Raw genomic sequence first — 24,402 nt, forward strand, 5'->3', positions numbered from 1 at the left:
CATCTTCATGGAAGCCTTTCAGCAAACGGCCCTAGCTTCTGCTCCGTTACGTCCCAGTTGTTGGTTACGATATGTGGAAGACACATTCGTTATCTGGCCTCATGGTGAATCGGAATTGGGAAACTTCCTCCTGCACTTAAATTGCCTGCACAAAAATATAAAGTTCACACATGAGACTGAAAACAATGGTACCTTGCCATTTCTGGATGTGGAAGTATACAGAGCTGCCGAAGGTAAACTGGGACACAAAGTGTACCGGAAACCAACGCACACTAATCCGTACCTGCACCCGGAGAGCCACCAAAAGTATTCTCTTCTGCATACGTTAACTGCCCGAGCCTACCGGATAAGCGATGAAAATAACCTCAAAGAAGAATTAAAGGAGCTACAACACACGTTTCGTGCCAACGGCTAGGATGACGACATCAAAAGAAAGGTAGCTAAAACCAAAGGGAGCAGAACACGAGAAGATGGCAAAGAAGAGAAGCTTCCACTGGTACACTTACCATATGTAAAAGGCGTCAGTGATCTGCTAGGCAACGTCCTCCGCCGACGAGGTTTCAAACCGATTTTTCGAAGCAGTCACAGGATCCACGAAATGATAGGTTCCACTAAGGATGTAGTCAACAATCTGAACACTGCAGGTGTTTACGAGCTACGGTGTGAGTGCGGAGCTGCCTACACAGGAGAAACAGGGAGACCTGTCAGATTACGAGTAGCAGAACACGAACGCTATGTAAGATTTCAACAACATAATAAATCGGCGATAGCGGAACACCACCGTAACTGTGGACAACCTATCAGGTTCCAGGAAGCCTGAGTACTGGCGAAAGAATCGGGGATGCGAGAACGCAAAATACGGGAGGCGATCGAAATTATTAAGCAGCCTGACAACATCAACAGAGAAGATGGCTACAAACTCCCGGCATCCTGGCTGCCGGCCATCCCAGTCCAACGGGTCCCGAGCGGTCGCGGGGCAGAAGCTACACGGGACACGGGCGTATCTGCACAAACAGCTGTAGAGCAACTGTCAGTCCATTTCCGCGCACATCAGGAGGAAAACTTGCCGACCAGAAGCCGAACGCTGATTGGAGGACAGCTACCAATCGTTGACGACATGGATATCCACGAATAGCCTCTTTCCTTCCATCTTCCCTTACGTCATGACTAGGCAATCATATTAGAGGGACAATTTAAAGTTTTACAACAATGACGTCAGACATCGATAGTCTGTAATAAATAGAAGCAGCTATCCACATGCTAAACAACTCGTGCCCTGAGGAAGGCCATTGCAATTCGGCCGAAACTTCGGTTTTAGTTTATTGTTGTTAGTTTTAGCAATGACGCGGCATAATACCCAGAAGAATTTTAATCACTATGACACTGACCGCGGAAGCCTACGTTCTTATATGAGTATTAACTGTATATGTACTGAACAACCCAGTGCAACAGGCATGGAACTCCGTCTCACAAACTGACATCCGGCACCTGTACCACATAAAGCATGCACGTTTGCAGGCTTACGATCAACATTCTGGCGGTTACACCGCTTATTAATGTACCAGCATTTCTCATTTGTTTACATTAACCAGTGATATTACGACGTTAGTCGTTTAAATATCTTACCTAGAGAAATGTATTCCTCAAATGTCATTATTCCACATTGATTATTTTTTGGTGCTGCGATTTTTACAGTCAGTCTGTAACTGACTTATCGAGGGTTCAAGTCCTCTTTCCACAAATACTTTAAATTTTGGAGGATGTTTCAGTACTGGTATTATCATACACCTTGTTTGTCTGGATTAATTGTCATCAGTTTTAAATCTGCATACTTCAGACATCATTTCATTGTGACATAATTAACCCTTACATCTGTCATAAACTTCTGAGCTGTGGTCTTTTCTTTCACATGTTTCGATACCTTGCGTTTTCACGCATCGCCTAACCCGAGGGTGATGTCGTAGGGCGCCACACTTTTATACCACTACAGAGGAATGTTGTAGGCACTTTTGAACCAGATTGCAACCTTATGCTTCGCAATGGGAGACAATTACAAGGTTTCGCAAAAGTAATATTTTTTTTAGTAGTATAACTGACGAAAATGTTTACATACATCTCTTTTACGGAAATTATTTTGTTGCTATTAGCATTCTACATTTTATACCCTCTCTAATTCGGCCATCGACAGTTATTTCGCTTTCCAAATAGAAAGACCCATTTACTAATTTCAGTGTGCCATGTGCTAATCTAATTCCATTAACGCGGCCTGATTTATTTCGACTACATTGCACTACTCTTGTTTCACCCTTGTTGATGTAAGTTTGATAACCTGTTTTTCAGACACTGTCCATTCCGTTCAACTGCTCTTCCAAGTCGTTTGCGGTGTCTGACAGAATTACAATGCTATCGGTAAACTTCAATATCTTGATTTCTTCTCCTTCGACTGTAATTTCGTTTTCAACTTCTGTTTCTGCTTCCTTCGGGGATTATTCGACTTACAGACTGAAGGACATCGGTGATAGGCTACAACTTTTCTCACTCCCTTTTCATCAACTGCTTACCTTTCGCAACGTTCGACTCTTATTACTGCAGCTTGGTTTCTACACAAGTTGTGCATGACTTTTCTTTCGCTCCGTGATTTTTGCTGCAGCAGTTTGGCGTCAGTTAGCGTGTTGAGAGGACGTGTTGCCGGCGCTAAGGTATGGGGCCGTGGCTAGCTCCGCCGCGGGAGGAATGTCTGACGATTCACTGGAGGACACAGAAGATGAAATTTCTTCAGTTTTCTGTTTGCGAACATGCTACTAGATACTTTGCGATTATCAGTAAGACACATAATAGCTGTAAAATGCTTTTTTATTCCAATCTCTAATCACAAATAAATTCTTTGTGATCAGAGACTGGAATAAAAAAGCATTTTACAGTATTGGATCACTGTTTGTAGACGCGATTATGTCGCAGTTGGTGATATAATAGCTGTCCTCAGTTTTTCCTCTCTGTGAGGGAAATAGCGCTGGTCCCAATACTGCTCCTCCAGTGACATGAGAGGTTACGTTGCACCACTGTGTCTTCTGTTTGGCGACCTTTCGAGAATAATTCTAGCAATTTCTGGACCATCAGAGATAACATTTGTAGTTTTCCTGAAAAGAAAAAAAAACTATTTTGAAATGGAACACTGACGCTGCAGATGTCAATTATAGTGAACTGGTATCGGTAAAGAGGCGATCTTTTGTAGCAGAACACATTGGCATTTCTAGTATGTGTTGTCTATTAAATACCCACTGTGTAATTTCGTACAACCGCTAGAAAGTAATAAATCCAAAATGCTAAACATTGTTTCCCACCATTAGTTTCTCACTGTCGAAAGCAGAATGTTGAAACTGACTGTGTGGGAAATGTTGTGTTGGCAGAAGAGCCAACACCGAGTTACAAGAGGAGGCCGAAACGCACGCGTTTTAGCTCACGCAGGCTGGCGTGAGGAGGGAAGAACTATACTGACGTGAGCTCTGGAACATGACAAGGAATTAGAATTCAGAATGCGGACGAAATTAGTTTGATACTTAACTTTAATCCATTAATGATGAACGTCGTTCTTGATGGTACATGGTTCACAATATTATCTGTTCAGATTATAGTCACTGAATATGGCGCCTTGCTAGATGGTAGCAAATGACGTAGCTGAAGGCTATGCTAAACTGTCGTCTCGGCAAATGAGAGCGTATGTAGACAGTGAACCATCGCTAGCAAAGTCGGCTGTACAACTGGGCCGAGTCCTAGGGAGTCTCTCTAGACTAAACCTGCCGTGTGGCGGCGCTCGGTCTGCAATCACTCATAGCGGCGACACGCGAGTCCGACGTATACTAACGGACCGCGGCCGATGTAAAGGCTACCACCTAGCAAGTGTGGTGTCTGGCAGTGACACCACAGGAAACACTACTAAAAATCGAAAAACTAGACCGAAATTGCGTGTTTTCGATTTACAGCCATTTCGATATCGTCATCCACGCCACATGTGGCGCAGTGACATTTCCAAAACCGTCTAACCGCTGAGAAGCTCACTTGTCCACGAGTAACTATTATTCTCATACTGAAATTTTTTCTGCGCAGCGAAGAGCCCGCTTCGGAGACTGACTCTATTAGTCGGAGACACAACAGAGGGTCCCGCCTGCAGTCGTTCTGCAGGAACTCCGGAAATTAAAGCCTCCGTACGCACGCAACCGCAGCCCGGCGGCGCGGCCGCGCGCGCACACCACTTAGCGAGTCGTTAGCGGATAAGTGGCCTAATTATCCCGTCATTCGCCTGCAGCTTTTTTTCCCGATCTTACAGACGTGTACTCCATTAACCTCGGCGACCTTTGCAGATTTCATAGCTCGCCGGGAGATACGAATTTGTGTTCGAGCGGCTCTGCAGACGTGGTTATAGCCCCAGTGCCTCGCCCACATCGCGATAGGAAGAAAGGGCAGCGTGCTGGAACCTGACAGAAGCGTGTCGTTACTGCGGAGCGCGAATGACAGAGAACTGTTCTCGCTGAGTGCTCCACCTTAACAAGTACTGAGTCTGGAAATATTACCTGAGTAAATTTTCGTCTCGTTACCTATTTCTCGACAACTACAGCTATATTATCACCCGCAATCTGCTACTCGTTGATAAAAGAACAGCAAATGGTACTTGACGTATTTATTTATGCTTTATGGCTTTCGTTGGAGCACTTTAGTCAGTTGGAAAAAAGAGAAAAGCATCTTCTGTACCCTGCTGGTCCAGTACTTCGCGAGCGTCGAAGACCTCAAGTTTCTTTCTTCGCCTGGAAACGTCCTTCCCTGTATCGTTTTTTTCCTTAGTTTTTCTTGGTTCTTTGAGTTATTTGATATCGACGGTTGTATTGTCTAAATCGTCTCAAATCTTCCTAACGTAATTTCTTGTTCCCTCATACCATCCTCCACTTCGTAATTCATCCGATGTTGCTTTAATGTTACTTAATTTTTCTGGTATCTTCTGATAATTCTTTTTTATGGTACCAGAAAAATTAAGAGTGTTTCTTTCTGTTCGTTCGATTTGACTGAAGACGCTTGCAAAAGAATCTAGCCTCCAGTGTGCGTTTTAAGTGTTATTTTCTGTATGCGGTCTCCGATTCTCCTTCCTTTTATCTTGAATTTTATGTGTCATTCTTTAGTGATAATTGGTTTGATAATACTTAAATTTGTATGTGTTATTTCTTATTGAGTAAAGCTTTAGTAGTGTTTTTTATTTTGCAGCTGTTGACAGTACATGTTCAGCCAAATGCTAAATAAATGTTGTTGTTTTCGTATTCCTTATCGTGTCCTACCCACTCGTCTCGTATAGGGTGCGTAAAGGATGCTGCGTTCTCGGAACGTTATACAGCAGTTCAAGCAAATAACATTAGCAGTTTTATTTCAATAAAACAGATTGCCAATACTTAATTGGTATTTAGAACAAGTGTCGGAAGCGATGGGCGACATGCAATATAAATCAGAGTCCTGTGCTATACGCAATGTTCATGCAAGTCTGTCACACAGTTTGTGGATCCCTAGTAACTGTTCAAATAGCACTCTCTGCTAGGCCGTGCTAATACTCTGCAATACTCTCCACTAATGTCCGTGTACGGGTCCGATCTGAGCGTCCGAGGCTATTCACTTCGGCTTGAGGGCGCTCCTCTTGTAGTGCGGTACTATTCCGCGCACCATTGGCCAACGTTGTTTCAGGGTCTTCTCTGTTGTTCGTTCCGGCTCTTGTGGTTACGCCAGAACATTTTTGATGATGTATTGTTCTTTCGTCAGGTTTTTAGTTATATTATGTCATATAGGCTTTTTATATTTTTGTACCTTATGTTAGAATTTCTTCTCGTTCCTTTTCACAGATGTATCTACACAGGCTTTTATCTACCCGCTTACTCTCGGTTTATAACGGAATATTATGTACGTCACTGAAGAATACTCGAAAAATTCCGCTATGTGAAACAGTATTTTGGATCACGCTGAATGCGTCCTTGTGAGATGCTTTTGTTGTCGTGGTCTTTAGTCAGAAGACTTGTTCGATGCAGTTCTCCACACAATGCTATCACGTGCAAGTGTCTTCATCTTAGCATAACTCCTACAACCCTTATATGTCGGTCATGCGGTAGCGTTCTCGCTTCCCACGCCCGGGTTCCCGGGTTCGATTCCCGGCGGGGTCAGGGATTTTCTCTGCCTCGTGATGACTGGGTGTTGCGTGATGTCCTTAGGTTAGTTAGGTTTAAGTAGTTCTAAGTTCTAGGGGACTGATGGCCATAGATGTTAAGTCCCATAGTGCTCAGAGCCATTTGAACCATTTTGAACCTTATATGTCTGGACGTACTTACCCTAGTCATGCGTATGTCCTTCTCTGCAGTTGTTGTTGTGGGTGCATAACGCGTTCTCACCTCGCACTAAATGAGGGTACGTCTAGAACTATCAAACATGACCATTTTCGTGGTCCAGGTATAACGGTGTGAGGAGGCATAATGTTGCATTGGCGTACTGACCTCAGAATCGTTGTATAAGACCTACTCACCGGATAACGTTTGTGTGACACGGTACTCATTCTCTACGTACGTCTTTTCAGGATTGCATTGGCCTTGATTTCATTTTTATGGATGACAATTGGCGACACCATCAGACTTCGCACGTGGAAGAGCTCTCCGAAAGAGAGAGAATATTCGGCGAACGGGCTGGTTTACCCGTTCCGCCGATTTAAATCCCATCGAGCACGTGTGGGGTGCTTTGGCGCAGGAGGCAGAGGGGAGGTATTCCAAAATGTCCGCACGCACCGACGACCATCTAGCAGAAGTTGTCAAAAGCGTTGATGCAGGGATGGTACGCCGTACCATGAGAACTCCTTAGCAGCTTTGTGACCCGCGAGGGAGAGCCTAGCGGAACATGAATTGCCATCCGTGGTCATCACACACGCTATTCAGAAAAATGTCCCGCGTTTTGTAACGTCCAGGAGAGAATTGTACCTCAGGGTGACTTCAATGTAACTACTGTCTATGAATGAGAGTGTGATTTCTTTTCGTCTCATTCCGTTTTTTTTTTTTTTTTTTTTTTTTTTTTTTTTTTTTTTTTTGAGTTACTGTACTGTGCTGTACTGTAGCAGTTGTTTCTTTGTATGGAACAAGTTTGTCTGAGGCATATCACCTGGCAGTGACACACATTGCGAAAGTTACTTTCATACCAATGCATAGAGCAAACGTGTTTGTAAGGAAACGGTATCAGTACACTTTAAGTAGTTGCAGAGGATATCTTGAGGAACAAACTGAGGATAGGAACTCTCACATGGAGACGTGAAACGACAACGCTGTGGAGTGCCGAAGTTGTGCGGCGCATCGAATGTCCCTAGTCCAGACTTTTAGCAGTAAACGTGAGTTTCAACACTGACACAGTGTCGTTATGGTGTGGTGTCTACTGGGAGAACGTCCGCTTTTCAGATGCCGAACGGACGCCTCAGCGGCAGTTGCATAGGGTCATCTACTGGCAGGCGCTTGTGCGTGATACAGCGGAAGCCGCTTGGCTCTCACCTAACGTGGGGTTCATTCTGCATCTACATCGACATCGATACTCCACAGTCCACCTTACGGCGGTTGGTTGAGATTACCCGGTACCAACACTACTCATTTCCTTTCCTCTTCCACTCGTAAATGGAACGAGGGAAAACGACTCCTATATGCCTCCATATGAGCCACAATTTCCGGTATCTTCTGTTCGTGGTTCTTACGCGCAGTGTATTTTGAACGCAACACAATCGTTCTCCAAACAGCTTTAAATGCTGGGTCTCTAAATTTTCTCAATAGTATTCCTGGAAAAGAACATTCCCTTCCATCCAGGGGTTCCCATCTGAGTTCCCGAAGCATCTCCGTAACACCTGCGTGTTGCTTGAACTCACCGGTGTCAAATTTAGCAGTCCGTCTTCCTTTTATGCGACCTGGCACGTATCCTAAACACTCGAGCAGAACTCAAGACCGTGTCGCACTATGTCCTACATGCGGTCTCCTTTACAGATGAGCCACACTTTCCTAAAATTTTCCCATTAAAATGAAGTCTACCACTCGCCCTCCCTACCACACCCCTCACACGCTCGTGCCATTTCATATCGCTTTGCTGCGTCACACACACAGTTACTTAAACAGCGTGACCGTATCAAGCAGGACACTACTAATATTACACACATCAAAAAAGTTTTGCATCACCCCGGTTCGCAGAACTCCTGAAGATAGACGTTCACTGTTGACATTGTATCACAGACACAGTCCCTTTGACTGTTTAGAGAGGTCACTAATCCCGCCCAAAGATGATAAACAGCCATGCATGAGCAGCGCCGATCAGTTCCGGCTCGTGTTGACTGTAGTTCCACCATCCCTAGACGGTCAATACGCCAGTTCGATCGCGTACGCATTGTTACTTTGTGCCAGAAAGGTCTCTCAACAAGGGAAGTGTCCAGGCGTCCCGGAGTGAACCAAAGCGATGTTGCTCGGACATGGAGGAGACACAGAGAGGCAGGAACTGTCGATAACATGCCTCGCTCAGGCCGCCCAAGGGCTACTACTGTAGTGGATGTCCGCTACCTACGAGTTATGGCTAGGAGGAACCCTGACAGCAACGCCACCATGTTCAATAATGATTTTTGTGCAACCACAGGACGTCGTGTTACGGCTCAAACTGTGCGCACTAGGATCCATGATGCGCAACTTCACTCCCGACGTCCACGGCGAGGTCCATTTTTGCAACTACGACACCATGCAGCGCGCTACAGATGGACTCAACAACATGCCGAATGAAACGCTCAGGATTGGTATCACGTTCTCTTCACCGATGACTGTTGTATATGCCTTGAACCAGAGAATCGTCGGAGACGTCTTTGGAGGCAACCCGGTTAGGCCGAACGCCTTAGACTTACTGTCCAGCGAGTGCAGCAAGGTGGAGGTTCCCTGATGTTTCGGGGTGGCATTATGTAGGGCCGACGTACATCGCTGGTGGTAACGGATGTACGGTAAGTGAATGCCATCCTCCGACCGATAGTGCAGCCTTATCGGCAGCACATTGAGGACGCATTCGTCTTCATGGACGACAGACAGTTCACGCACTCATCGTGGACATCCTGTGAATTCCCTACAGGATAACGACATCGCTTGACTATAGTGGCCAGCATGTTCTCCAGACATGAAGCCTGTCGAACATGCCTGCGATAGATTGAAAATGGCTGTCTATGGACGACGTGACCCACCAACCACTCTGAGTGATCTACGCCGACTCGCCGTTGAGGAGTGCGACAATCTGGACCAACAGTGAATACAGTCATGCTTCAGTGCAAGGGGAAGTGCTACTGGGTATTACAGGTATCTGTGTGTACAGCGATGTGGACCACCACCTCTGCAGATGTCGCTGCGTAGTGGCATAACATGCAATGTGTGGTTTTCAAGAGCAATACAAAGGGCGGAAATGATGTTTGTATTGATCTCTATTTCAATTTTCTGTACAGGCTCCGAAACTCCCGGAACCGAGGTGATGCCAAACCTTTTTTGATGTGTGTGTATCCGAAAATTACCAGTTTGTTTTTCCTACTCATCCGCCTTAACTTACGCTTTTCTGCATTTAGAGCTAACTGCGTTTCATCACACCAACTAGTACTTTCGTCTAAGTCATCTTGTGTCCCCCTACAATCACTGAACTTCGACACCTCACCCTACACCACAGTATCACCAGCAAACAACCGCAGATTGCTGTCCACGCCGTCCGCCAAATCATTTTTCTATCACATTTCCGTAGGAACCTCTTGACGATACCCTTATTTCTGATGGACACCCGCCATGGAGGACCACATACTGTGTTCTATTATTTAAAAAGTCTTCGAGCCACTCAGATATGGGGAAGTTTGTTCCAGATTCTCGTACCTTCGTTATCAGCCTGCAGTGGGATACAGTGTTAAATGCTTTTAGGAAATCTAGAAAAATGGAATCTGCCTGTTGCCCATTATCCACAGCCCATAGTATATCATGTAAGAAAGTGGCAAGCTGAATTTCGCTCTAGCAATGCTTTCTGCAACCGTGATGAATCCTGGTCTTAAGCTTTTCGATCTCTAGGAAATTTATTATGTTCGAATTCAGAATATGTCCAAGAATTCTCCAGCAAATCAATATTAAGGATACTGGTCTGTAAATCTGTGAGGGCGTTCTTTCACCGTTCTTATATACAGGAGTCACCTGCGATTTTTTTCCAGTCGCTTGGAACTTTGTGCTGGGGGAGAGATTCACAATAAACGCAGTCTAGGTAAGTGGCCAATACCTAGAGTACCTTTTGTAAAACTGAACTGGGGTTACATCCAGACCTGGTGATTTATTTGCTTTGAGATCTTTCAGTTGTTTTTCTACGCCAGGGATTACTACTACGTCGTCCATAAGGGAGCCTGTCCGATGGTCAAACGACGGTATCTCCGTACGATTCCCAGGCGTGAACGATTTCTTGAACATGAAATTTAAAACTTCGGATTTCGTTTTGCTCTATTGTACTGCCACACCAGACTAGTCAACTACTGACTAGACGGAAGCCATTGACCCACTTAGCGATTTTACATAGGACCAAAATTTTTTCGGCTTCTCTGCCAGATCTTTTGCTAAGCCATGTCAGTGGTAGTAGTCCTATGCTTCGAGCATAGATGTTTTCACAGACTTACGATTCTCTACTAACAGTTGCACTTTCTCTTTTGAACCGAGAGTGCAACAGCCCCTGCTTCCCCAGCACTTTCCGAATCTCGTTATTAAACTATTGTGGGTCTTTTCCGTCCTTAATCCACTTACTAGGCACATAATTCTCCAGACCACGATTTACAGTTTACTTAAACTTTGCCCGTCATTCCTCTACGCCCATCTTACTGGAACTAAGTGATGTCAACTCACAGTCTAATTGAGATACCAATAACTGTTCATCTGCTCTTTCTGCCACAAACACTCTCGTAGCCTTCTTAATTGATTTATTAACTTTCGTAACCAGTGCTACTATAACAACATGATGATTGCTAATCCTCGATCCTATACTGACTTCGACAAGTTCTGGCCTATTTCTAGATGCAAGGTCTAAGATATTTCCATGGCTTGTGGGCTGCCGAGTCAGCTGCTCAAGACAGTTTTCAGAAAACGTTTTCGAAAGTACTTCGCATAACTGTCCGTATGTACTCCCTGCATTGAATACATAGACATCCCAGTCTATACTCGGTAGGTTAACGTCTCCTGCAACTAGTAATGCATAATTTGGGTATTTACACATTGTTGACCATAGACATTCTTTGAATGACTCTAGAACTAACAGCAGAACCGGTTAGCTAGTAAAAACATTCACCAATTAATTGCCGGCTGATGTGACCGAGCGGTTCTAGGCGCTTCAAGCCGGAAACGCGCTGCTACTACGGTCGCAGGTTCGAATCCTGCCTCGGGCATGTGTGTGTGTGATTCCTTAGGTTAGTTAGGTTTAAGTAGTTCTAAGGTCTAGGGGACTGATGACCTCAGATCTTAAGTCCCATAGTGCTTAGAGCCATTGAACCATTTTCAACATTTGACTAGGCATCACCTAGACTTGTTATACGCGATCAGGTAACTTCGCTGTCACACTCGACTTCGACCTCAATAGGAACAACAGAAATTTTTGTCAACTGCGATGAACACTACCCCTCCTACGGCCTCTTCTGTCTTTCCTATATACGTTCCGTGACTCGCTAAATATCTCAGAGGTTTCTACTTCGGTTTTAAGCCAGCTCTCAGACCCGATAATAATTTGAGCACGAAAGCTTTCCTGGACAGCAGTAAATTCGAAAACTTTGTTACAAATACTTCGACAATTTATTGATAAAATTTTGACAGTCAAAATGTCTTTACTCTGAACGCTGTCTGACTTCCCTTGCTGCTTACTCACTGACGAGTGTTCGTCAGAATACCTCAAACTGCCACCTAGCCTAAGAAATCCTCATGTGCACACCACAGGTACTCTGCTACCTGAGTGGCTGCTCCCTTTGTGTACTGCACACCCGACCTCTCAAGGGGACTCCTACAAATACCCATCCGATAACGGAGGTCTGCAGCCACGAACGTCACAGAGTAGACAAATTCACTCTGCTCCAAACCAAAGGACACAGATCAACTCTGGGAACAATGCCCCATACGTGAGGACAGCAGCCTTCAGCCGTCACGCCAGCCACCTGTATGAGCTGAGGATGGCCTCAGATCCCATGCGGCAGGCGTCATTGGCGCCGACGTGAGCCAAAACGTGCACACGACTGCGTCCTTCACGCTCGAAAGTCGCAGGCAGGGCCGCCTCCACATCTCGGACGAGTCCCTCCAGCATACATACCGAGTGCACATTGGCTTTCTTTCCGGCCCTGAACGTTATCTGCCTAAGGGGCTTCATAAAGCGCCTAACGTTTGAGCACCCTATAACTAGTAAATCCCTCCCCCCGTGTGCCTGCTCGGACTCTTCTGAAGGAGTGGTCACTTGTCCGCTCACAGGGAGAATGGGCGAGGCCAGATGACCGGTCTCCACTTCGGCCTTCCATCTTTATTTTTTTATTTATTTATTTATTTATTGTTCCGTGGGACCACATTTAGGAGAAGTCTCCATGGTCATGGAACGAGTCAATACATGAAATTATAACACGATTGTAGAAACAGATAAAATGAAATATAAGAAACATATTCAGGCGACAAGTCGTTAGTTTAAATAAAGAAAATCAAGAATGTAACACTGGAATTTGCTTAATTTTTTATCTCTTCCAGGAGCTCCTCGACAGAATAGAAGGAGTGAGCCATGAGGAAACTCTTCAGTTTAGACTTAAAAGTGTTTGGGCTACTGCTAAGATTTTTGAGTTCTTGTGGTAGCTTATTGAAAATGGATGCAGCAGAATACTGCACTCCTTTCTGCACAAGAGTCAAGGAAGTGCATTCCACATGCAGATTTGATTTCTGCCTAGTATTAACTGAGTGAAAGCTGCTAACTCTTGGGAATAAGCTAATATTGCTAACAACAAACGACATTAAAGAAAATACATACTGTGAGGGCAATGTCAAAATTCCCAGACTATTGAATAGGGGTCGACAAGAGGTTTTCGAACTTACACCATACATAGCTCGAACAGCCCGTTTTTGAGCCAAAAATACCCTTTTTGAATCAGAAGAATTACCCCAAAAAATAATACCATATGACATAAGCGTATGAAAATATGCGAAGTATACTACTTTTCGTGTTGAAATGTCACTTATTTCAGATACTGTTCTAATGGTAAATAAAGCGGCATTTAGTTTCTGAACAAGATCCTGAACATGGGCTTTCCACAACAGCTTACTATCTATCCGTACGCCTAGGAACTTGAACTGTTCCGTCTCGCTTATAACATGCCCATTCTGTCTGATTAAAATGTCAGTTCTTGTTGAATTGTGGGTTAGAAACTGTAAAAACTGAGTCTTACTGTGATTTAGCATCAAATTATTTTCCACAAGCCACGAACTTATATCATGAACTACATTATTTGATAATGTTTCAATATTACACATAAGATCCTTCACTACCAAGGTGGTGTCATCAGCAAACAGAAATATTTTTGAATCACCTGTAATACTAGAAGGCATATCATTTACATAAATAAGGAACAGCAGTGGCCCCAGCACCGACCCTTGGGGAACGCCCCATTTAACAGTGCCCCATTGGGACTGAACATCATTACCACTCTCAATATTGCGGAGGATTACCTTCTGCTTTCTGTTCTTAAAGTAGGAGGCGAACCAATTGTAAGCTACTCCCCTTACTCCATAATGTCCCAACTTCTGCAGTAATATTTTGTGGTCAACACAGTCAAAAGCCTTCGTTAAATCAAAGAAAACACCTAACGTTCGCAACCTTTTATTTAATCCGTCCAAAACCTCACAGAGAAAAGAGACTATAGCATTTTCAGTTGTTAAGCCATTTCTAAAACCAAACTGTACATTTGATAGCAAATTATGTGAATTTAAATGCTGCAGTAACCTTGTATATACAACCCTCTCGATAACTTTAGCAAACACCGATGGCATAGAAATAGGTCTATAATTGTCAACATTATCCCTGTCTCCCTTTTTATAAAGTGGCTTCACTACCGAGTACTTTAATCGGTCAGGAAACTGACCACTCCTAAAGGAAAAGTTACAGATATGGCTAAGTACTGAGCTAACATACGTGGAACAATACTTCAGTATTCTGCTAGATATCCCGTCATATCCATGAGAGTTCTTGGTCTTTAGTGATTTAATTATTAACTCAATCTCCCTCTTGTCAGTATCATGGAGGAGCATTTCAGGTAACAGTCTCGGAACACTTTTTTCTAAGAGCGCTATATGATTCCCTGTTGGGACTAGGTTTCTATTTAGTTCACCTGCTATATTCAGAAAGTGATTATTAAGTACTGTACATATATGCAACTTATCAGTAACACGGACATCCCCACTACGCACTGATTCTATATTCTCGACCTGTCTCTGCAGACCAGCCACTTCCTTTACGACTGACCATATGGTTTTAATTTTATCCTGAGACTTAGCTATTCTATCTGCATACCACATACTTTTTGCCTTCCTAATAACTTTTTTAAGCACCTTACAATACTGTTTGTAATGCGCTGCTGCATTTAGATTTTGACTGTTTCTAACATTTTGATATAATTGCCACTTTGTTCTACAAGATATTCTTATCCCTTTAGTCAGCCACCCAGGCTGCCTGTTTGTGCTAGTACCCTGTTTTGAACGTTCTAACGGAAAGCAACTTTCAAAGAGCACGAGAAAAGTCTTGAGGAAAGCATTATATTTACCGTCTACTGTATCAGCACTATAAACATCTTGCCACTCTTGTTCCTTGATAAGGTTTATAAAAGTTTGTACAGCAACTGGATCAGCTTTCCTAAAAAGTTGGTAACTATATTTAACATGTGTTGCAGCACAAAAATCTTTTAGACTTAAAATTTGTGCATCATGATCTGAAAGGCCATTCACCTTTTTGCTAACAGAATGCCCTTCTAATAATGACGAATGAACAAAAATATTGTCTATGGTTGTTCTACTGTTCCCTTGCACTCTCGTTGGAAAGAATACGGTTTGCATAAGATTATATGAATTAAGGAGGTCTACCAGCATCCTTTTCCTTGCACAATCACTTATACAATTAATATTGAAGTCACCACATATAACAAACTTTTTGTATTTCCTATAAAGTGAACCAAGAACCTCCTCTAGCTTTAGCAAAAATGTTGTGAAATCGGAGTCTGGGGATCTATAAATAACAACAGTAAGAAGTTTAGCTCCACTAAATTTAACCACACCTGCACAACATTCAAACACCTTTTCAGTGCAGTACTTTGAAACATCAATTGACTCAAATGGGATACCGTTTTTCACATACATGGCTACTCCCCCACACCGCATAGAGCTCCTAGAAAAGCTGCCAGCCAACCTGTATCCTGGTAAAGGAAGCCTCTGAATTATCTCCTTACTTAAGAAGTGTTCAGATATACCAATAATTTCAGAGTCAACATCTATAAGCAGTTCACTAACTTTATCTCTAATACCTTGTATATTTTGATGAAATATACTAATTCCCTCATTAATCGGATACCCAAGCTTTGTAGAAAGTGGTTTCTTTGTTAGAGAGACTTCCCTTAAGCAGGAATACCTATCAGCTGACTTCAATCTAAAAAAGGTACAGCTCTAACACCCACAACTACCGGAATTTTCCCATGAGTGATCCCACCACCCCCACCTATGCTGTCACCTATAAGTTTTGCCAACCTCCCCTTCCCATACCTGTTGAGGTGCAGGCCATGTGAGTGACGAATGCGTTTTCCTTTACACCAGTCACTCAGCTGGGAAGGTAGATCCACCACATCGTGTTACTGTGAGGTGCCTCACTTGCAGAGCCCTAGGGCGAATAAAAAAAAAAAAGTTCAAATATGTGTGAAATCTTATGGGACTTAACTGCTGAGGTCATCAGTCTCTAAGCTTACACACTACCTAAATTATCCTAAGGACGAACACACACACCCATGTCCGAGGGAGGACTCGAAACTCCGCCGGGACCAGCCGCACAGTCGATGACTGCAGTGCCTTAGACCGCTTGGCTAATCCTAGGGCGAATCAAGCGATACCTGAGGGTCCGAAGCTGCAGCCTCAAGGTGTAGCCAAAAGCGCATTAAGCTGTTCGTGAATTGCGGCCAGCTACTCCTGCATCCGAACATAGCATGCACACATTTACTCCTCATAGCAAGACTAACCCAAGAAGAAAATTATAAAAGCAGACAGAATCCTAGATACGCAACTTGCTAAACTCCTGATTTGTTACCTATGGACGCTGATGTCTCAATGAGCTATGTAACTGGCTGTTTAGAAGATATTTAAAATGCGCTACACACTGCTCGAATTTACACTTATAACATGCGAGCTTGCATCTCTTAAACGGAAACACGGACGAAATGTAATACGCATACTATGACGAAAAAGACATGAAAAGACCAACACTTAACTTGGTGCACTGTAGCTGTATATCAGCTGAGAGCTGGAGCCTCCCATGTAACTTCCACGCCCTCCTTGTGCGACCACTGGATGATGTTTCTGAACATGGATTTCTACCCTCGATTTGCTCGTTAAGACACACCCTAGAATCCTTCCAAGTTTTCCGGCATAATTTTGTTACACTTTGTGTACTGGTCGAAGGTAATGATAGTAAGGCAGATAGCAAGTTTGAGCTACATAATAATTTTTGTACGTCTGTATGCGTAGTGCAGTTTCACGATTGCTAGTCTGCAAACGTATCTCAAGAACTATACTCTGACACTGATATCTGTCTTAAACTGCTGACAGTTTTGATTCTTTGGCTAGAATTTTCAGACTCAGTATTGAAGACATAACGAAAACGGTATATAGATCATTGTAAAACAGGACATTTGCTTCGTATTTCAGTGGGAAATTTTACATTTACATTTAAATGAGTACTCCCCGCGGTAGTATCGGTTGGCCTACGAATTATTCATGGCTCATAACCCCACATTCGCAATTACGTTGCACACCGCTCATCTGCAGACCCACTTTTACTGGTACGTTTTTGCTTTTATTACAGTATACGCCTACCCATTTCATCTTTAGCTAGTAATTACGATGCAGTCTACCTAGATGGAGATATAGATGTAGACGCATGAAGCATAACATTCTCTGCTTATTAACGTTGGAAACAGGCATAATGTATCACTACTAACGTATAAAGCTTCACCTAATCATACTGTGAACCAGATTGCTCGTGAGCGCGTAGACACGTATCAGGATGCAACAGCACCGTCACCATGCTGCCGGAAAAACTGACAGAGGCTCACAAGCAGGTCGCCAGCAGTGTAAACATTTGGTTTTTGGAAAATGAAGAAACCCGCGGGACAGTTGCTTAATCCACAATATTTTATTGGATACACAACAAGTTTCGAAATAGTCGCAATTCCATCATCTGGTGTAAACCGCAGTAGTAAAAGATTCTTGTACACGCGAAAGGGAGAGGTCCTCAAGTCTGGAAGTATCACATAAGAAACTGTGTGGCTCAAATTTTAAAATTAAACCAAATTAAAAGAGAGAGAACAGGACGTTGCTTACAAGTAAGATCAATTAATCGTCTGAAGTCATTCTCACCCCATGTTGTCACGGAACCAAATGTTCCGTGTCAAAACAGTAAAAGGGACCTACAACACCCCCAAAAAACAGACACCATGACCGGACACCAAAAGTTACCAAAATAATCAAACATGTAAAATGCAATTAAAGTTGGATGGGGGGGGGGGGGGTGGGGAGGGAGGAGAAATAAATCACGTATTGCGTGGAACTGCTTGCAAAAATTCGATAACAACCGTTCCTCGATGCTGCGCCACATGGAACACAAGCAAGACAGCCGTGTAATAGTAGATATTAGCCGTGAGTACTGAAGCAGCAGACAACCCAAGCGCAAGCGGTGTACGAAACAGAGATGAGACTGGTGAATTGTTTATAGTGGAAAAGCGGGAAGCAACTGCCTAAAGGAGACGTAAACATCATAACACTGAGAAAGAAGAGGATCTGTACATTTAAGCAAACGAGGAAAAATATTACCTTATATGGACTCAACCTGCATGGTTCAAATGGTTCAAATGGCTCTGAGCACTATGGGACTTAACATCGGAGGTCATCAGTCCCCTAAACTTAGAACTACTTAAACCTAACTAACCTAAGGTCTTCACACACATCCATGCCCGAGGCAGGATTGGAACCTGCGACTGTAGCAGCAGCGCGGTTCCGGACTGAAGCGCCTAGAACCGCTCGGCCACAGCGGCCGCCTAATCTGTCTGAATAATGTCATAATTAACTAAAATATCTTTGTGATACAGAACAGTTCGTTCATTAATCGTATCAGGAGGACGGGAATGAATACATCTTCACATTTCAGTTTCTTCCAGAACTTTCAGTATCCGACCTTTCTCTGCAGTGTGTAAGACAGTTAAGTTATCGTAAATCTGCTGAAGCTGATGTTTATTGTCAATCAAATGCATGCTTGAGAAATTTAATAAGAATATACAGGCGAAGGGGGATGGAGCATAGAAGGGAATCACTCTGAAGGCTGTAGAGAAAAAGAACAAGTTTTATAAGATTTCATATCATGGATACGTATCATAGAGGACTGGGGAGAAACTGATGTCAGCCAACATAGCTCCGGGATTTTTCATACCAAAAAATTTCGGCACTAGATTAAGGAACCATGAAGTCTTCAATAAGTATTCTTTCTCCTATGCCGGAGTGTATCGTATTGAGTGAGATAAAGGTCAGTTGTGTACGAGCAGATACATTGGCCATACGGGCAGGAATTTTCATAGGAGATTTAAAGAACATAAAAACCTGGTCAATTCCATGTCAGCTCCGACGATGCATTCGATTGACAACAAGCGTTAGCTGCAGCTGGTTTGCGATAACTGAACTACCTTACACACTGCAGAGAATGGTTGGATGCTGTATGTTCTGGAAGAAATTCAAACCTTAAGAAGTCTTCGTACCATCTCGATACAATTAATGGACGAAAAGACTCGAATCACAAAAGTATTTCGGTTAATTATGACATAAATTGCTTTCGAAATGTGGTGCTACAGAAGAATGCTGAAGATTAGATGGGTAGATCACATAACTAATGGGGAAGTATTGAATAGGACTGGGGAGAAGAGAAGTTTGTGGCACAACTTGACCAGAAGAAGGGATCGGTTGGTAGGACATGTTCTGAGGCATCAAGGGATCACCAATTTAGTATTGGAGGGCAGCGTGGAGGGTAAAAATCGTAGGGGGAGACCAAGAGATGAATACACTAAGCAAATTCAGAAGGATGTAGGTTGCAGTAGGTACTGGGAGATGAAAAAGCTTGCACAGGATAGAGTAGCATGGAGAGCTGCATCAAACCAGTCTCAGGACTGAAGACCACAACAACAACAATGACATAAATTAAGGTGTCCACATAATGCAGTATTTTTCCTTGTTTGTTTAAATGTACAGATACTGTTCTCTCTCAATGTTGTGATGGGTCCGTCTCCTTTCTGCTGTTACTTCCCGCATTCCCATTTTAAACAATTCACCAATCTCATGTCTGTTTCGTACCGCGCATGCGCTTCGGTCGTCAGCAGCTTCAGCACTCATGGCCGGTATTTACTATCACACAGTTTTCCTGTTGAGTTGCTGCTAGCGCAGCGCGGGGAATGGTTGTTATGGAATTTCTGTAAGCAATTACACGCAATATGTCTTTTCTTACCCCCCCCCCCCCCAACTCCCACTTTTATTGCATTTTATATGTTTCATTATTTTGGTAACCTTTGGTGTCCGGTCGTGACATCTGATTTTTCTGACTGTTTTAGATGCTTTTTACTCTTTTGACGTGAAACCATGACAACATTAAGGTGATGATGACCTCAGCTGATTAAGTGATTTTATTTGTGAGCAACGTTCTGTTCTCTCTCTTTTAATTGGTTTTAATTTTGAAATTATAGCCACATAGCTCCTTATCTGATATTTCAGACTTGAGGATCCCCTCGCTTTCGCGTGTAATAGAATATTTTTACTATTACACTTTAGATCAGATGATGGAACTGTAACTATTCCTAAACCGGTCGTGTACCCAATAAAATATTGTGAATTACGCAATTGTCCCGCCGTTTCCTTCATTTTTCAGAATGGACTTGTATAGCTTGTAATCTCCCCCTCCTTTCTTCTTCCATTTATTGTCCACATTAATTGATTAATAGGCAAAGTCTTTTATGAAGGTTTGAGAGGAACGAAGATTACAATAAACTTTCAAGTTTACTTAGCTTGTCATGTTGAGATGGTTCCAGTACTTCTTGTCTAGGGGTCTGATTCTTGAAGCAGAAAATCTAACACCAGGTCGTCACGGCTGGTTTGAACTAAATAAATTGGAAGATTGTTTTTGCAGAATTTTTACATAAATATATTTCACTGATTTTCTCACATTTTAGTATATAATAGTATTTTGATTTTTCACATTAACAAAGCCTAAATTACATTGTTCACGCCTATTAGACAAAAATATGTCCGATCATATCAGAGGCAAGCTTACGACTCGCTCACTCTGCGGAATTAACAATATTCCTAAGGGTTTACAGTTTGTCTTAACAAACTAGTTCCTGCTAGTTTTCTCTACGTTATTAATTTCGATTATTACTTCATAAATGAATCCAGACATAAACACAGTAAACAGTACATGATTACATAATTAATAATAAGTTTTAAGTGTGCAAATAATACGTAATTTAAAATATTTCTATAAAATATTTTAACTGCACATTCAGGTGTAGTAATTATAAAATATAACATCGAAACAAAATTATTGTCTAAAGTAATTCCTTTCCTGAAGGCGCCAGGAGTCAAAAACAGGGAACGGAAGGCTATTTACAATTTGTACAGAAACCAGATGGCAGCTATAAGAGTCGCAGGGCATGAAACGGAGGCAGTGATTGCAAAGGGAGTGAGACAGGGTTGTAGCCCATCCCCGATGTTGTATATTCAGCAAGCAGTAAAGGAAACAAAAGAAAAATTTGGAGTAGGAATTAAAATCCATGGAGAATAAATAAAAGCTTTGAGGTTTGCCGATGACATTGTAATTCTGTCAGAGACAGCAAAGGACCGGGAAGAGCAGTTGAATGGAATGGACAGTGTCTTGAAAGGAGGATATAAGATGAACATCAACAAAAGCAAAACGAAGATGATGGAAAGCAACCGAATTAAAGCGAGTGACGCAGAGGGAATTAGATTATGAAATGAGACATTTAAAGTAGTAAAGGAGTTTTGCTATTTGGGGAGCAAAATAACTGATGATGGTCGAAGTAGGGGGGATATAAAATGTAGACAGGCAATGGCAAGGAAAACATTTTTGAAGAAGAGAAATTAGTTAATATCGAGTATAGATTTAAGTATCAGGAAGAGTAAAAAGTATTTGTATGGAGTGTAGCCATGTATGGAAGTAAAACATGGACGGTAAATAATTTAGACAAGAAGAGAAATATGATGAAAATGGCTGTGAGAACTATGGGACTTAACATCTGAGATCATCAGTCCCGTAGAACTATTTAAACCTAACTAACCAAAGTACATCACACACATCCATGCCCGAGGCAGGATTCGAACCTGCGACCGTAGCGGTCGCGCGGTTCCAGACTGAAGCGCCTAGAACCACTGGGCCACACCGGCAGGCGACAAGAAGAGAATAGAAGGTTTCGAAATGTGATGCTACAGAAGAATGCTGAAGATTAGATGGGTAAATCACATAACTAATGAGGAGGTATTGAATAGAATTGGGGAGAAGAGGAGTTTGTGGCACAACTTGACTAGAAGAAGGGATCGGTTGGTAGGACATGTTCTGAGGCATCAAGGTGAAACGTCCCCTTTGAACAATTATACAAGACTGTGCTTAAACTGACATAAAATATTTTTAGCGCAACGCAATCTGACTATCAAAGATCCCTGCAAAAGAATGGCCCTGACTAACATTAAACTATACCTTTCACAAATCACTTACCTCACAAAAATCTTCGCTGCTCAAGCTACTGCAATACAGCGAGCGCCACTACTGCCAGCTAAATAAAAGATTCAAACTATGGAAGGCACTAACTACTGATAGGGATAGTTAGCAAATGAAAGATATTAATAGAGAACAAACAATGTATTTACCTTGATATCATCATATATAAATATAGCAGTTCATGACAAATTACAAATCTCCGCCATCTCTCTCCCCACATCCACCACTGCTGGCGGCTCCCCTCCAACTGCGCAACGCTACGCACTGTTCACAGCCAGCTGCCGCTGCCCAACACTACAATGGCAGACAACAATGCAAACTAGCCACAGACTGCACACAGCACAGCCAGTGATTTTCATATTGAGCGCTACGTAACGTTGCCAATAAGAAAACATAAACAGCCTACTTACATAGAGAAAACATAAACAGCCTACTTACATAGCCCCCATGCTCCCCACAAAAAAATTTTACAAATTTTTTTTTGGGCAGTGGCCAATAATGATTTGATAAAATTTTTCATAATTACAATAACAAAGAAATCAAATGCACACACTTATTGATACAATGTTGGTCAAAAGCTAAAATTTTCTCACAGTCCATAAAGATAGTCCTGATCATTCATCATAACAGTAATTACAGGTTTTTTTTCACAAAGTCTCATTAGTAAAATAAATTGCACACAGAAGTAGTGGATTTCCATGCAGTCTTGAAGAAGTAGTGTTGTCCTTCCAACGGAAAGACAGTGCTGACTCTTGACATGCTGACAAGTAATGGGCCACAATGGAGCAAACCCACAGCAGAGTCATTCGAAGTTTTGAAGAATATTGGTAGGTAGGTCATCACAGAGTAGACCCACTGCAGTCCTGGTAGAGATTACGGTATTAGTGGGTCATCAGAGTCGCAGACCCACTGCAGTCCTTGCAGAAATAATGGTACTGGTGAGTCAGCAAAGGTGTAGACCCACTGTAGTCCTAGTAGAAATAATGGTATTGGTGGGCCATCAAAGATGCAGACCCACTGTAGTCCTTGTAGAGATAATGGTATTGGTGGGCCACCAGAGGTGCAGACCCACTGTAGTCCTTGTAGAAATGTCCAGCAGCCATCTGTTGCGATTGTGCAGGTGCACATTCACCATCGAAGAGTCTTGCGGAGAATATAGCAAGTCCATAAACCACCACTTGTGCACTCACAAAGTGTTTGGAATTGTCCTTAGAACCAGCAATGCTGTTATCCAGTCCCTTGCTGAATTATTAACACACGTGCAAACACTAACAGTCCCTACTTCTCACATATTGTCCATATACTATGACCAACAGAAACGTGTGCAGTGAAATGTAATTTAATTTGAAGAACTGGTGTCTGTACAATTATAAATTTACAACATGAAAATACAATTAGAAAGGTACAAAATACATCATTAAAGAACATAACAATACAAATAACATTTGTAGTAACACAGGCTTTACAAAAGAATAGAAATAAACATATACATCAGTGGAATTATGACATGAGTACATACATAAAGGATCACAATAACTTTTGAAACATCAACTTCACACATGAACATTAAGACAGAACAGAATAAATAATGTATAAACATCTTTACAAAGAAAATAACATATTATTAATGCCAATTATATTCGAGGATAACAGTATTCCTCATCATAGTGAATGTAGCTTAATATTAAAAGAAGAAGAAATTCTATGAAACTACACAGAGACAGGAAGAAAACAAATACACAAGGGTACACAAACACATAGTGGGATAACACCAATAGGAAAGGACAGGGTTCGTTTTCAGTGTAACATTTGGTACTGCAGTCCAACCCAAAACTTCATATATCTTTCCTCTTATTTCATCCTTTGTTTCCACCAAAAGAATCCTATCCAAGCATGCTTTCTGTATTTATTTCACATATTTCTTACCTCATTATTTATTTCCAAGAAAATCCTACCTAAACCTGTTTTCTCAATGCATTTCTTCCAATTCATCGCAACTCTTCTATAGTCTACCCCCTCTTAATCTAACTTAAATCTACTGAGCTCAGATGCTAAACTAAGGGACGAGGCAATGCAGCAGCACAAAACAAGTAACACAAACATCAATGACAAAAATACAAATCTCCGCCATCTCTCTCCCCACATCCACCACTGCTGGCGGCTCCCCTCCAACTGCGCAACGCTACGCACTGTTCACAGCCAGCTGCCGCTGCCCAACACTACAATGGCAGACAACAATGCAAACTAGCCACAGACTGCACACAGCACAGCCAGTGATTTTCATATTGAGCGCTACGT

Source organism: Schistocerca serialis, chromosome 12, assembly GCF_023864345.2.
Source record: "Schistocerca serialis cubense isolate TAMUIC-IGC-003099 chromosome 12, iqSchSeri2.2, whole genome shotgun sequence".
Taxonomy (NCBI): Eukaryota; Metazoa; Arthropoda; class Insecta; order Orthoptera; family Acrididae; genus Schistocerca; species Schistocerca serialis.